This window comes from Mercenaria mercenaria, chromosome 3 (assembly GCF_021730395.1).
Source record: "Mercenaria mercenaria strain notata chromosome 3, MADL_Memer_1, whole genome shotgun sequence".
NCBI classification, from domain to species: domain Eukaryota; kingdom Metazoa; phylum Mollusca; class Bivalvia; order Venerida; family Veneridae; genus Mercenaria; species Mercenaria mercenaria.
The window spans coordinates 45,166,235-45,180,338 of record NC_069363.1 but is presented as its reverse complement, the minus strand read 5'-3'; the positions used below and the strand labels follow the sequence as shown (position 1 = coordinate 45,180,338).

Below are 14,104 nucleotides of genomic sequence, written 5' to 3'. Positions count from 1 at the left end.
GTTATATAGGAACTCTAGAGTATTGTACTATTTTCTTTCTTTTTTTTTAAACAAAGATTTCCATTCTTTCGAGATTCATGTTTTCCCCCTGTGTTCATTTATCCATTAAATTCATTCATGCTTTTATTAATAAACTTCATAATGTTATATATATTTATTCATCGTTTGTGGTTTTATTTTATGAGATGTATCATATATCCCAGTCCAGAAATCTTCACTGGAACTAACATGCGAATTTAACTTCGAGATTTTTATCGCAGAATATTACGTGGGGTTTCTTTTTGTCATTTACGGATAAAACATTTTCCTCAGTGTTATTGCTTTAATTGCGTAGTATTTATTCAACATATTTATCTTACAGAATTTCTAGTTTTTTTAATACATTCATCAGACAATTTATGGTTGAGGGATCTACTTTCCAGATTTTATTGAATAGTTAAAATTATCAACTTTTTCCCAATTCCCCGAGATTTATCGTTTTCTTTATCTTTTGAACGAAAACAAGTGAAATGTTGACAAAGCAATTGAAGTTACGTTATCGCGGTGTTATCAGTATGATTTAACCAATGAGGATGTTGCAACTTTAGTGAAAATAAATATTGGAAAATATCGAGTTTTGTGAAGCCAATTTAATATGGCGCAACAAAGTTTATTTCTGAAGTGATTTCCAAACTATTTACGCCTTTTTTCAGTGAAAACGACTTCAAACTTTAAGATACTGGGATTTAGATTTTCTCAAAGTTGTTTTTGGTCAGAACAATGGCGAAAACTACGATTTGTTTAGTTGTTTCGTTGTTTATAGCTGGTAAGTACTAATGAGCTTCTAATCTTTGGAAAAAAAACTGTATACCTTAACTTTTGAAATGTAATTAATGCCAACAAAGGGACTATGCTTCCTGAATAAATACAGCTTACATTTTATAACAATATATAAAAGCTTCCTAACGGAGAATGGAAACAACATGTATAGAACTAAACGATTCTTTCTTTATCGTTGCTAGTGTTGTCACAAAGAGATTGCATGATCAAAGATAAATCAGGTAAGAAAATTACAATAACTTTGTTCTTTAGATTTTGTTCTGTAATAATGATTTATACGAGACTCTTCACTTAATATGACTCATGTGGAAAAGCTTTTCTTAACCGTTTCGCACTGTACACGGTTTCGCACACCCAGCAAATTCATGTACTTTGTGAGAATAAAGCAGAAAACTTAACAATTCTTTGTTATTATTTCACGAAACTGAGTTATTCCCTACATAATTTGACACAAGGGGTCGTTCCCCACTGGAGCCTCGTTCTGGTAAGTGCAGACGAAAACAATAACGATACCAATAGAGGCCAGTATGTCAGCTGAAAAATATTAAATTTCATGAAAATAATGACTATGTTAACAACAACAATGTGCAAAATAAATTGAAAAATCACTTTTCCATCATACATGTAAGTATTTACTTATTACTTTACCCAAATAAAAAATATTTTAACAGTTATTGAAGTTCTCCCAACCTGCAAAATGACTTCAACTTGATTGTTTGCTTTAAGTTTTTATCAAAACAGAGAACTTAATCGAATGATTCGACTAGTGGGGGTCACTGGTGATTCAACAGCTTCTATGGTTTTATTTTTGTTACTCATCAAAAACCTTACATCGCCAGCCCCGGTGGTAAGGTAAAGACCATTACGACCTAAGATTTTGAATTATATAATTTCTCAGGATGCACTTGCTTTTTCAAATAGAAAGCATCATATATTAAACATCAAAAATCATAAATCATTTAAGTTGACAGTTTATAAGTATGGAAAGGCATTCCATGTACTATTTTAACCAATATATATATAAAGAAAAAACATCAATTTTAATTTAGTGAAATATTAACAGATTATAATTCATTTTCAATGCTGATGTGTTTACTGGTATGATTAATTACTAATTTTCGATATGTCTCTAGATTATATGTAGACTTTAACGAAACTGTACAGTAACTTTTATTTTATGCTTTTCGGTGAAATACTGGAAATTATCAGTAAGTTATAATCCATATCAATTTTACTCTGAGTGATATGGTTTTGCCGGTCTATTAGTACATTGTGTATTGATTTCTAATTTTTAAAAATTGTCGTAGCGGAAAAAAATATAAAAATCTCTCAAATCTCGACGAGATATATTCATATTCAATCAAACTAAACAAACCCGAGTCGCATGTTAAGATTTCAAATGTAAAAATATTTTGATGCTCAACATATATAACTAGGGCTTTTATTTTCATCTTACTAAGAAATGTTGAATAAAACTTTACGCTCCGACAAAATTATTATTTAGCATTTTTAAGGACAGGCGCATATAAATTATTTTTAATTTGCTTGAAACATAGTCATATTATATCTTTTCTTTTCATTCCATTGTATCACACATACAAAATTTAGACACAAAACAAGGGAAATAAATGAGATATTTATTAAAGTGAATATGTTTATGCGCATGTTACTGCGTAATGGTAAAATATAATTGTGAAATAGTTTAATACAGTAAATTATTTCAACATAGTATTTGTCAATTTGTGGCTGACTTTATCCATCTTTTTTTATAATTATAGATGTATTCTGTTGAAATATAATTTTCACATTATTTTGTATATGATTAATTTTTAACACTTAATTGTAATTTGTGCACTTAAATACAGTATATATGTTTTAGGGATTGGACAGATTCAGAGACAAGATGTGAAAGCATGAAGTGTCTACCAAACTTAGAAATAATCAAATTGATGTCTGCAACAGTAATATTCACTTTAGATTTGTAATAATAATTCGTATTGCATCTAATTCTATGAGACTTAGATTTTACGTTTACGAACATCTGGATGGGAAATATATCAATATCAGGATTTTAAAAGATATATACTTTGTTTGTGTGGGGAAGACTTAGCTGTAGAAGTATATTCATTAAACAGTGATCATTTGTAGAAAACCGTATTAAATCTCTGTAAAATAAGATTATAATGTAACTGCCTGTGTAAATAAAGCTTTTAAATAACACTTATTTTATAACTTAAACATGATCTCCTTTTTGTATTTATTTTTAAATAATGTTTCTTTCGAATTAATTATACCCTTTAATAATATGTCAATCACAAACTCCAGCTAGAATGTAAAATTAAATCAAACCGAAGTGCATATGTTCGTATTTTCGGGAAACAGGTACGTAATGTCCGCCCCCTCCGTTACGGCTGCAATTATTTTCCTAAGTCGAGCAAATAAAAAATATTTTCGTAAATATTATGAAGGGATCGTATCTCTCTCTACGAAAAATAAATAAGATAACACCTCTTCTGTTGATTTCATGCACTATATCTTCCCATAAACACATTTCTATGCTACAAACGTCGATGGATACACGGGTGCAATTTTATCATTCAGTATCGTATCGAAATAGAACGCACGCCGTAATAGTTTGATGTTTTCTGATCATGTGACCAAAACAAGCTCTTTCGTGTTGTTACAATAATAAAATTTCGATTAACTTTTCTAGCAGGAACTGAGTTTTAATTTAAAATGTTTACAAAAGACGCAACTTGGTTTTAATACCCATTATAGATCTACGCGGATGGTGCTGAAGTACTGTACTATTTTAGAAGGTTATTTATAGTTTATTTTGGTCACGTGATGAAGAATTGTTTTGGTCATGTGATCAAAGCAAGCATGCTCATTTTCAACCGCTCTGTTTTTGTTATAAAATATAGATTACGACAAATATGTACTTAAGCAATGCATTTTTTGATAAAGTTGAATCTCAGAAGCTTTCTGAAAGTTAAACAGACTTGAATTACGTAAAATTTATGGAGGACATGGAACTACTTGTTGTTCGGTTTCGGATAAGCGTATCGTCCGTAAATTTGTGGTATGGTAAATCTGTGGGCACGCTTCGCTGCCCACACAAATGTTGATGTAAAACATCAGACGCTTACCGACAAATAGTACACGGAGATGTGAACAGCTATCCACAACTGCATGTGATGTATGCTACATGATTGATGCTTTTTAACGTAAGCAGAAAAGATAAATAAGTGAAAACGATTCAACGTACTATGCAGAAAATAGATATTACAAATAAACATTAATAGTCAATTTCCTGAATTCTAGTTGTAACTGGCATTAACTTTGTGATTTCATTTGTGTTTAATATTCCGCATACAATTTAATTATGTAAATTTACCCTCTACGTACAACTACCCGCGTAAACGTCATATTATTTGTTCATATCCGAATTAACCAAATGATTAAAATATAATAATACAGGAAGACAAACTCAATCGATGAAATATGCCTTTTTATTATATGTTCTAAAAATAACCTAAATTTCATTGGCCGAAACTGCTCATCATCTTTTAAAATATATTTCATACTTAATGGTTAGTGGGTTTTCCCCATTAAACATCACTTTCTAAAAATAGAATGGAAGTTTCACACAGTTATTGTTACTTTCAAACATTAAATAATTATGTTGCAACAAATATTTGTTACTTATTCATAAACCTGTACCCATATAAAAACAGTTATTGACTCTTGAGGATTTAGATATGATCGCCGAGGTCGATATTGCCCTCTTCCGGTGAATATCACATCATATCCAATGGCTCAAGAGTCAATAATTGTATAATGTAGAATAAAGTAAGCTAATTCAGACTTTAATCAATTTTCCCTTTAGATCCATGCAAGAGATATAACACGAGAGATATTCCGTACCTAGACAGCAGACATCCTTCCGTCAGATACACTGACAAAACTGCCGATGTTAACAAATACTGTGACCTTTATGCGCTGGATGATGGGGTCTAGTATATCAGTGACTACAACATAACCCAGACGTGTGTACAACAAGAATCATGTGGTTCACGACTTCCCATTTGGTTAAATGGTACGTATTGCATTGGTTTCCAAAATAACTAAATATAAATTGCACAAGGTGCAAAAAAAGTTCACTATTTTAGAAGATCTGACTATATGTCAAAAGAGTCTGTTTTATTTAACTTGAGAATGAAATCCTACTTTTGTTTGATTAGGGACAATGCCAACATCTGTAGAAGGAGCTGTTAATCGATCAGCCTGTCTTAGGACGTATGATGGGTGTTGTGCAAAATCGTACATGTTAATGGTCAAGAACTGCATTTTTTACAATGTGTACTGCTTCTGGAATCTTCCACATGACTGTCCTGAAAGATACTGTTTCGGTAAATAGTCTATATTTTCATTCATAAACTATAAGGTAACATGATACGTGTCTGTTTTGTTAAAATGATACATTTAAAAGTAACACCAGAAGATAAATCCACCATGTAATCGAAAAAGATAAACACACAATATTAACATGGTTAAGTCAAATTTAAAATACGTTAAATAGCTGCTGGATGCCTACCGAATAAACATATGTTTCGATAAGCATGATAAACTGTTTTAGATGAGTGGGCATACGAAATATACGTAAGATTTTAGAAATTTAAATGCATGCTCCTTTTTGTGAACAGACGTTGACCTTTCAGAGGCCACCACTACTACTACAACTACCACAACTACGTCGACAACTTCACCAATTTCAGTAACTACGCAAAAGGTTCCATCCACTTCAGGTATATTTATCTCAATGATATATTATAATGTTTACGTCTTCAAATTTTCTACACTTGCCCGTAAGACAATTATTTTAGGAAGATTTATTACTCAAGTGGTTAGTTAGCATGGACACAATCAATACGATAAAACGCATTTTATAATTATCGGTTTCTTCAAACAGTTCTTGGGGCTTGTACAAAACATCTTTCACGTCATAGATATGATATAACCTAAACCATTGAATCTAATGCAAATATCTGTTTTACTCGTAAACCAGTTAATATTAAACAATAAATAACATTTCATGGAGTGTTTAATTCCTCATATATTACATTGCATAAAAAGTAAGACTGGATAGACGATTGGCAACATAAAAATGCCAGGAAAAGTAAATTGACACACATGTTTAACATATTTTTATTTTTCTGGACTTAGATATTATATAACTATTTTCATTGAATTCAATTTCTGTAGATGATTAAATTGTCACACATATTTAATATGGTACATGTATGTTTTCTTTAAAAGAAAAGAACAGATATATTTATAAATGTTCTTAGAAAGATCATATTTTCAAATACAGTTTGAATAAATGCCGTTTTATGTATTTTCTACAGAGACAGCTGACACAGCGAAAAGAAACGGAAATGGTTGTAGGAATGTAATAATCGCATTGTCGTCTGTGATCGTTGTATCTGTTTCAGCTAACCTCGTGCTGTCTGGTCGAATTGTAGTTCTTAAAAAGTAAGTTTGTCCATAGCTTTTGTTCTAGCAAAAAAAAAAATATGAAATATGTTTGAGTTCTTTTTGTTGGGTCTTAAGCCACACCCAAATAATGCATGTATAATTACGACGACGTTCTAGTGAACGAGTGTTAATTATGAAGGAAACTACTCAGAATTCTCCGGGAATTATTTCATCAAATTCATGTACACACAAGACATCTAGGAACAGCAACAAGCTTCTGAAGGTCCCTAGAGGCTTTCTTGTTTCTTTACATGCCGTTTGTGGAGATCGGACCGAAAGAAATGAAGATCAGCTTCCATAACCACCAGGTCACGAATGACCGTTTACAGTTTTCAACATTGTGTTCAAATTGAAATAATATACCTTTTTTGTTTGCAGAAAACTGGCGACCTCTGTTCTACCAAATCCAGTGAATGGGTATGCGAAGTTTCATCTAGTAATATAAATAGTTTCTTAAAACATAACGCCGTCGCGTTGTTTATCGTCTGTTTTACAACTTTTCAGAGTTGAGGTGAGTAGTATTTGATATTCGAAAGCTCCACGCATCGAACGATGGACCATGGTAAACCAGATCATGAACCACAAGAATATCTTGTTTATTTTCATTTAAATACGCTCGTTAAAACATGAGGATTTAATGTATATTGTACTGTATTAATCCAAGTAGGAAGTTTATAGGACAATATACAACGCTTGACTTCCTTTTTGTTTAACTCAAATACAAAATGAGCCTATTTATATATACAGCTTCAGTATTTAACAAGGTGATTGGTAACACCGATGAATGCGCCCTGAAAATACTGTAGCATAAGAGGCTTTACAATCACGGATGTTATGTTAAGGAAAAATGTGCTCAGCAAGACTTGTGGTTCATTTACACTGCGCTCCCTCTCACTGATCTCTATGAATATGTAAAGTATGAAGTGAATAGCTTACATAGTATTCGAGTTATGCTCCGGATTAGATTTTAAAAAGGGAGATAAATAAAAAAGTTAGACCACCTAGAGTTATGATTCCTTGTCACTGCATTCTCTCTCACTGACCTCTATCAATATGTAAAGTATGAAGGCAATAGTTTACAAAGTATGCAAGTTTTTCCCCGGACAAAGTTTTCAAAAAGGGAGATAACTCAGAAATAAGACAAGATACAAGATACAAGAAGATTTATTTAACGTCGGATAAGAATAAAACATATAACACTAGCTTAAAGCTATTTTCCGACAAAGGAATTTGTTTACTTGTCACTAGACACTCTCTTACTGACCGCTATCAATATGTATAGTATCAAGTCAATATCTTACATAGTATTTGAGTTATGCCCTTAACAAGGTTTTCAAATACAGGGAGATAATCAACAAATGGACACACCTAGAGTCAAAATCCTTATGTATTTTCAGTAATTGAAATATGCAGATAGTTTAATGTTATAAAACTGTTTCAGGGAAAAGGTTGCGATATTGTTAAGTAACACCCACATAATGCATGACATAACTACGGTGTCGTTCCAGTTTAAATTATGAAGGAAACTACTCGGAATTCTCCGGGAATTATTTCATGTACACACAGGACACCTAAGAACCGTAACGAACGTCTGAAGATCACTAGATGCTTTCTTGTTTCTTTACATGACGCTTGAGCGAGATCGAACCGAAAGAAATGAAGAGTAGCGACCATAACCACCAGGTCACGAATGACTGTTTACAATTTTCAACATTGTGTTAAAATTGAAATAATGTGCACTTTTTGTTTACAGAAAACTGGCGAACACTGTTCTACCAAATCCAGTGAATGGGTATGCATGGTTTTATTTAGTAATATTAGTAATTTCTTTTAAATTTTCAAACATTCAACGCCTTCGCGTTGTTTATTGTCTGTTTTACCACGTTTCAGAGTTTAGGTTAGCAGTATTTTATATTTGAAGGCTCCGTGCATCTGAACGACGGACAATGGTAAATCAGATCATGAACCACAAGATTGTCTTGTTTATTTTCATTTAAATACGCTCGTTAAAACATGATGATTTAATGTATACTGTACTGTATTAATCCAAGTAGGAATGAACCACAGGTCACGCGGCTATTTGAAGTCATAATTTCCCTCATAATGTCCTACTACTGGTCCGTGCGTCAACTTCGTTTATAGCTTGACTTCCTTTTTGTTTAACTCGCATACACACTGCAGTATTTAATAAAAACAACTGTGTTAAAATTTTAAGCCTTAATGTACTTTTAGTAATTGAAATATGCAAAACGTTTAATGTTACAAAACTGTTTCAGGGAAAAGATTGCAATATATTAGACCACATCAGCTGGTATGTTTTTTAAAAAAATATATTTCTATTTGTATTAAAAGAATACTGCCAAGCGGCTAAAACGTTAAGTAAGACACGTTACAAATTAACAGATTTAAAGCAACCGGACAGTTACATAATATGCCTTTTAAAACTACGCAATAAGACTTCAAAAGAGCAAATATATACTCGATAAAAAAGTCCTGCAGAGCTGGATGTTTTCTTCATTATAGCGCTAATTAAAAAATTACATGCGTTTTTGTATTTACCATAGTCAACAGATATCTGTTACAAGGACACTAGTCGAAACAGAATAAAAATCGATAAATAAATGATCAAGTTATAACAGTTTATATGCACTGGGGGTAAGCCTTCAAAAATGGCAAAATTAGCAGTAAATTTGAAAAGTGCTCAGAATAGTCTTGCTTGCATTCTTTCCTCACACACTGAACATACACACAGACTAAGTCCGGAATATGAGTAATTTATTCTATTGTTGATCAATCAAACACTAGTAACTTAATTACTTAATTACTTTGTTTGTAAAATGAATTTTTTAAAAGAAAATAAACTTGCGATCCATATTCAAAGTTTGGCCACTGTCACAGTAAAGGCGTCCGTTTAGACGACTAACTAATGAAGACCGGGCTCGTGCCCTGGGACATTTACAAGCTGGTATGAGACGCCAGGATATTGCAGCGATATTTGGAATCCACCGGAGTATTGTTGTTCATTCGTCTTAATCAGCGGTATCAAGCAGAGTGTCACATTCAGCGTGGAGGATATACGCATTATTAGTGTCTGATAGTAAAACAGTGATTTAACCATTTTTGACAGAGGACCCTTGGGGATTTCTTTTATGGATTACTCAAGAACGGATACTTGGATTTTATTTTAGTTTTCAGTTCTGTGTTAAGCTTTGATTAAAGTTTAATCTGGTTTATTCATGTTTATTGTGTTTCATATAATAAAATATAGTCACCCAAAACATCCGTGTGTGTAGAACTTTTTTACCGAGTATATTTGAGTAGCGAATACCGCGAACCCGAAAACAAGATTATTCTAGTATTAACTCAAGTGTGAATCTGTATATTTTTGTATTTTTCAGGACCAGCTAAAAGTGTGAAAAAGTAAAATAAAGAGATGTCATCTTCTATTTAACATTATCATGTAACCGTTCAAATCTGGAAATATGATTGTGTTTTTCTTTTCTGTATTTATAGTTTGTTTTGACTTATGATACGAGGAAATTAAAGCCAGTGGCCACATTTTCATATTCACTTATTGTTATTTATATATATGATAGTTCTACAGCCAGAGACGAAACAATCAAAACGATATCAGATGGAAATATATAAATATTTACTAATGTCAATATTCTAAACATACCATTAGTTACAGCAACATATGATTTTGAAATCTGTAGAGGTACTACATGAACTGTTTTATTGCATAAGAATGTCAAAAAAATGTAAATATTTTTCGTTTGATTAATAATGAATGTAACAAACTTCATGTTTGTAATGTTTTGATTCTTATGAGTATTACATGTGTTGCATCTATATTCTTAATTTGTACAAAGTTCAGTAGCAAGAGTTAAAACTTATTTAAGAGTAAAGGTCGTTCATAAAGATGGAGTTTATCGCCTGAAACAGACATATTTCAAAACTGGTTGCTAAATTTTATAACAGTTTTACACGTTGCATTAATTCTTGAATTGTACAAAACACCAAAAGCTTGGATTTTATCATATATTTAGGCAAAGAACAATTCTTACAATTCTTATACTATTCTGATTGTTAATTTAAATTTGCTTTGTTTTTACACCTGTGTGATGTGTTGTACAAAATAAATCATCATAAATTAAGTAACGTGTAGGTTTGTTATTAGTAAATCTAGTATTACAGACATATGGCAAATTTACCTTTCTTTTGTCACTGTTGTGCCGATATTAACCTGCTGGTGTCGTTCCCTCATAGTGTTAATAATTAGGCGGTCATACGTAGAAAAGGTTAATCAGTTAGGACAAAGGAACCCTGTAGGACATTAAACAGGGTAACATTGCTCAACAGCCTTACTCTTAATTAATATGTTCAAATGTTACAGAGTAGTGTTATTTCCGCTTGGCGAGTCGTGATAAATGTTTGCCCTTCCATGTGCCTCTCGAACACCTGCAATGGTAAATAAAAAATTACCCTAGCCAGGAATATCCATAACACACGTAAATGAAATAATATTTGTCTCCACTAGGAGACTCCGTGACACACGCAAAGGTTAATATAGGTTGCCATGACAACCGAAATGAAATCTTTAAAAATCTTCTTGTACAAAACCAAAGGGTTTTGATATTTGATATGCAGAATCATCTAATTGTCCTCTACCAAGATTGTTCAAATTATCCCACTAGGGTCAAATATGACCCCCCATGGGGTCACATAGTTTATATAGACTTATATATGGGAAAAGCTTTGAAAATCTTCTTGGCCAAAACAAAAGGTCATAGAAACTTCGGGCCTGATTTAAGAATTATTTCACATAAATGCAAATACTGTTCAAATTATTTTGATTCGTCAAAAAACATGGCCACCAGGGTGTGTGGCCATTTTTCCCTATATATATATATATATATATATATATATATATATATATATATATATATATATATATATATTGAAAACTTAATCAAAATAATCTTGTCAGAAACAGCAGGTCCAATTTTAAAATAATTTGACACAGATGTTCTTTGGTGGCCCTTTACGAAGATTGTAAAGATTATTTTGTTTCATCAAAAATCATTGCCACATGGAGGTGTTTGCCCTCTTGTCGTTACATGGTAAGGAAGTAGCTTTCCAAGAGATTGACATTTATACCTTCATAAAGATTCTAGCAATCAAGAAACAATGACAAAGATCGAATAGTTGCAGCCACGTTCAATTAGAGCAGCTTCTTAAAACCTTTTTACATTATATACACTGGTCTATATAAAATATATATTTCACCAACCACAGATTGCTAGATAGAATTTACTTTTCGTCCATCACGCTGAGTCGAACAAATGAATCACTGTAATGAACAACTATGCAATTTTTATTTGTCTAAAAACTTGACAGTTCCTCGAGTGAAGTCCGAAAATGTCACAACAAACAATCAACCTCATGGCATGAAATAAAAGTCTGGCGGGTAGAATTTTACCAAACTGGAATGTTGTAAGCTAGTAATGCGTTAATAATTATAATATACAAAGAAATTATATCATCCTTTGATTTAGAAAAATAAATCTTTACCCCTTTCCCCTACCGACCCAGGAAAAAAACGAACAAAATGATCTTTAGTGTGTCTGCGAAAACTTGTGTGTGTTTTCGGGTTTAATGTCTTTTTCAACATTTTTTCAGTCATATAAACGACGGTGTCGGCACAATGCCCAACTTTATAGTGCTGCCTCACTAGAATATCACGCCGTAGACACGTGACATGATACCCCACCCAGTCACATTATACTGACACCGGGCTGACCAGTCCTACTACTACCCTCTTAATGCTGAGCGCCAAGCGAGGAAGCTACTAGTACCATTTTTTACGTCTTTGGTATGACGCGGCCGGGGATCGAACCCACGACCTCCCGCACTCGAAGCGGACGCTCTACCACTAGGCTATTGAGGCGGTTGCGAAAACTTGTTCGAGCAAAGATAATTGCCAAATTATCTTTCTTTCACCTTTCTTTTTCCATTTCTATAGCAACATATCACATATACAACCAAAAAAGAGTTAATTTGCGCATAAGAATTGTAAACAACACCTATTCAAACGCAGCTAAGAAAGTTAAGTTTGATAAACGAATTCGTTTTACTTGAAACTTTACTTGAGACTTAAAAATTCTCCCGTACTTGGATTCAATGTTTTCCTTTGTGATTATGGAGTCCATTTATTTAACTTATATCTGTGTAATAGAATTCCGCTTGAGCCGGTGCTAGTGGCGTGAGAAATGTTACATTTTTAGCTCGACTATTCGAAGAATAAGTAGAGCTATCCTACTCACCACGGCGTCGGCGTCGGCGTCGGCGTCGGCGTCGGCGTCACACCCTGGTTAAGTTTTTCGTACCAGTCCACATTTTGACAAAGTCTTTTGAGATAAAGCTTTGAAACTTTCAACACTTGTTTACCATCACCATGTCCAGTTATAGGCAAGAGTACATAACTCTGTCAAGCATTTTGACTGAATTATGGCCCCTTTTGACTTAGAAATCTTGGTTAAGTTTTTCGTACCAGTTCATATTTTGACAAAGTCTTTTGAGAAAAAGCTTTGAAACTTTCAACACTTGTTTACCATCACCATGTCCAGTTGTTGGCAAGAGTACATAACTCCATCAAGCATTTGGTTGAATTATGGCCCCTTTTTGACTTAGAAATCTTGGTTAAGTTTTTCGTACCAGTCCACATTTTGACAAAGTCTTTTGAGATAAAGCTTTGAAACTTTCAACACTTGTTTACCATCACAATGTCCAGTTGTAGGCAAGAGTACATAACTCCATCAAGCATTTTGACTGAATTATGGCCCCTTTTGACTTAGAAATCTTGGTTAAGTTTTTCGTACCAGTTTATATTTTGTGTAAAGTGTTTGACATATGGCTTTGAAACTTTTATATCTTGTTCAGTATAATAGTCTCTATCAATAGGCAAGAGTACGTAACTCTCGTCTTTTTTGGCTGAATTATGGCCCTTTTGAACTTGGAAATTGGTTTTGTTTTATATATGTCCATGTTTTGTCAAGACTATTTGACATTTTGGCTTTAAACTTTAAACACTTGTTTATCATTATGATTTCCATCTGTAGGCAAGAGTACATAACTCTGACAACTATTTTGACTGAATTATGGCCCTTTTTGGACTTTGAAATTTGTTCAGTTTTTTTTAACAAGTCAGCGTTTTGTCAAAACTATTTGAACTGTGGCTTTGAAACTTTTAACACTAGTTTATCAACATGATTTCCATCTGTAGGCAAGAGTACATAACTCTGTCAACTATTTTGACTGAATTATGGCCCTTTTTGGACTTGGAAATTAGTTAAATTTTTCATATAAGTCCATGTTTTGCCAGACATATAACTTAACATATTTGCCATCATGGTCACACATTGCCAGTTAGTGCAAGACTAATCGAAATCCACAAATACAGGAACATTTTTTGTTTATCCATTTTTTTGTTTAGTCTGAAAAACTATGGAAATATTTTGACCCCATTCTTCAATCAATTCTTCGAATAGTCGAGCGCGCTGTCATCCGACAGCTCTTGTTTACATTCAGTCAAACCGAGTCTGCATATTATTTTGCATGTCTGCACTATTTGCTTCCAAGGGATCTTATTACTGATTTTATTATTTATAGGTTTCTGTCATGAAAGCAAATAATAAACATCAAAACACATTGTTTAAACACATTCTGACTATCAGAATAAATGACG

The 14,104-nt window shown here is 32.8% G+C and overlaps 1 long non-coding RNA gene across 1 annotated transcript; it reads left to right on the top strand.

The window, feature by feature from the left end:
• Positions 1-580: 580 nt before the first annotated feature.
• On the top strand, positions 581-10,488 carry LOC123523534 (uncharacterized). Its single transcript, XR_008370200.1, has 9 exons — positions 581-805; positions 1,002-1,040; positions 4,709-4,918; positions 5,064-5,231; positions 5,526-5,627; positions 6,228-6,354; positions 6,736-8,149; positions 8,634-8,668; positions 9,756-10,488. It is a non-coding gene; the product is annotated as an uncharacterized LOC123523534 (long non-coding RNA).
• The last annotated feature ends 3,616 nt before the right edge of the window (positions 10,489-14,104 follow it).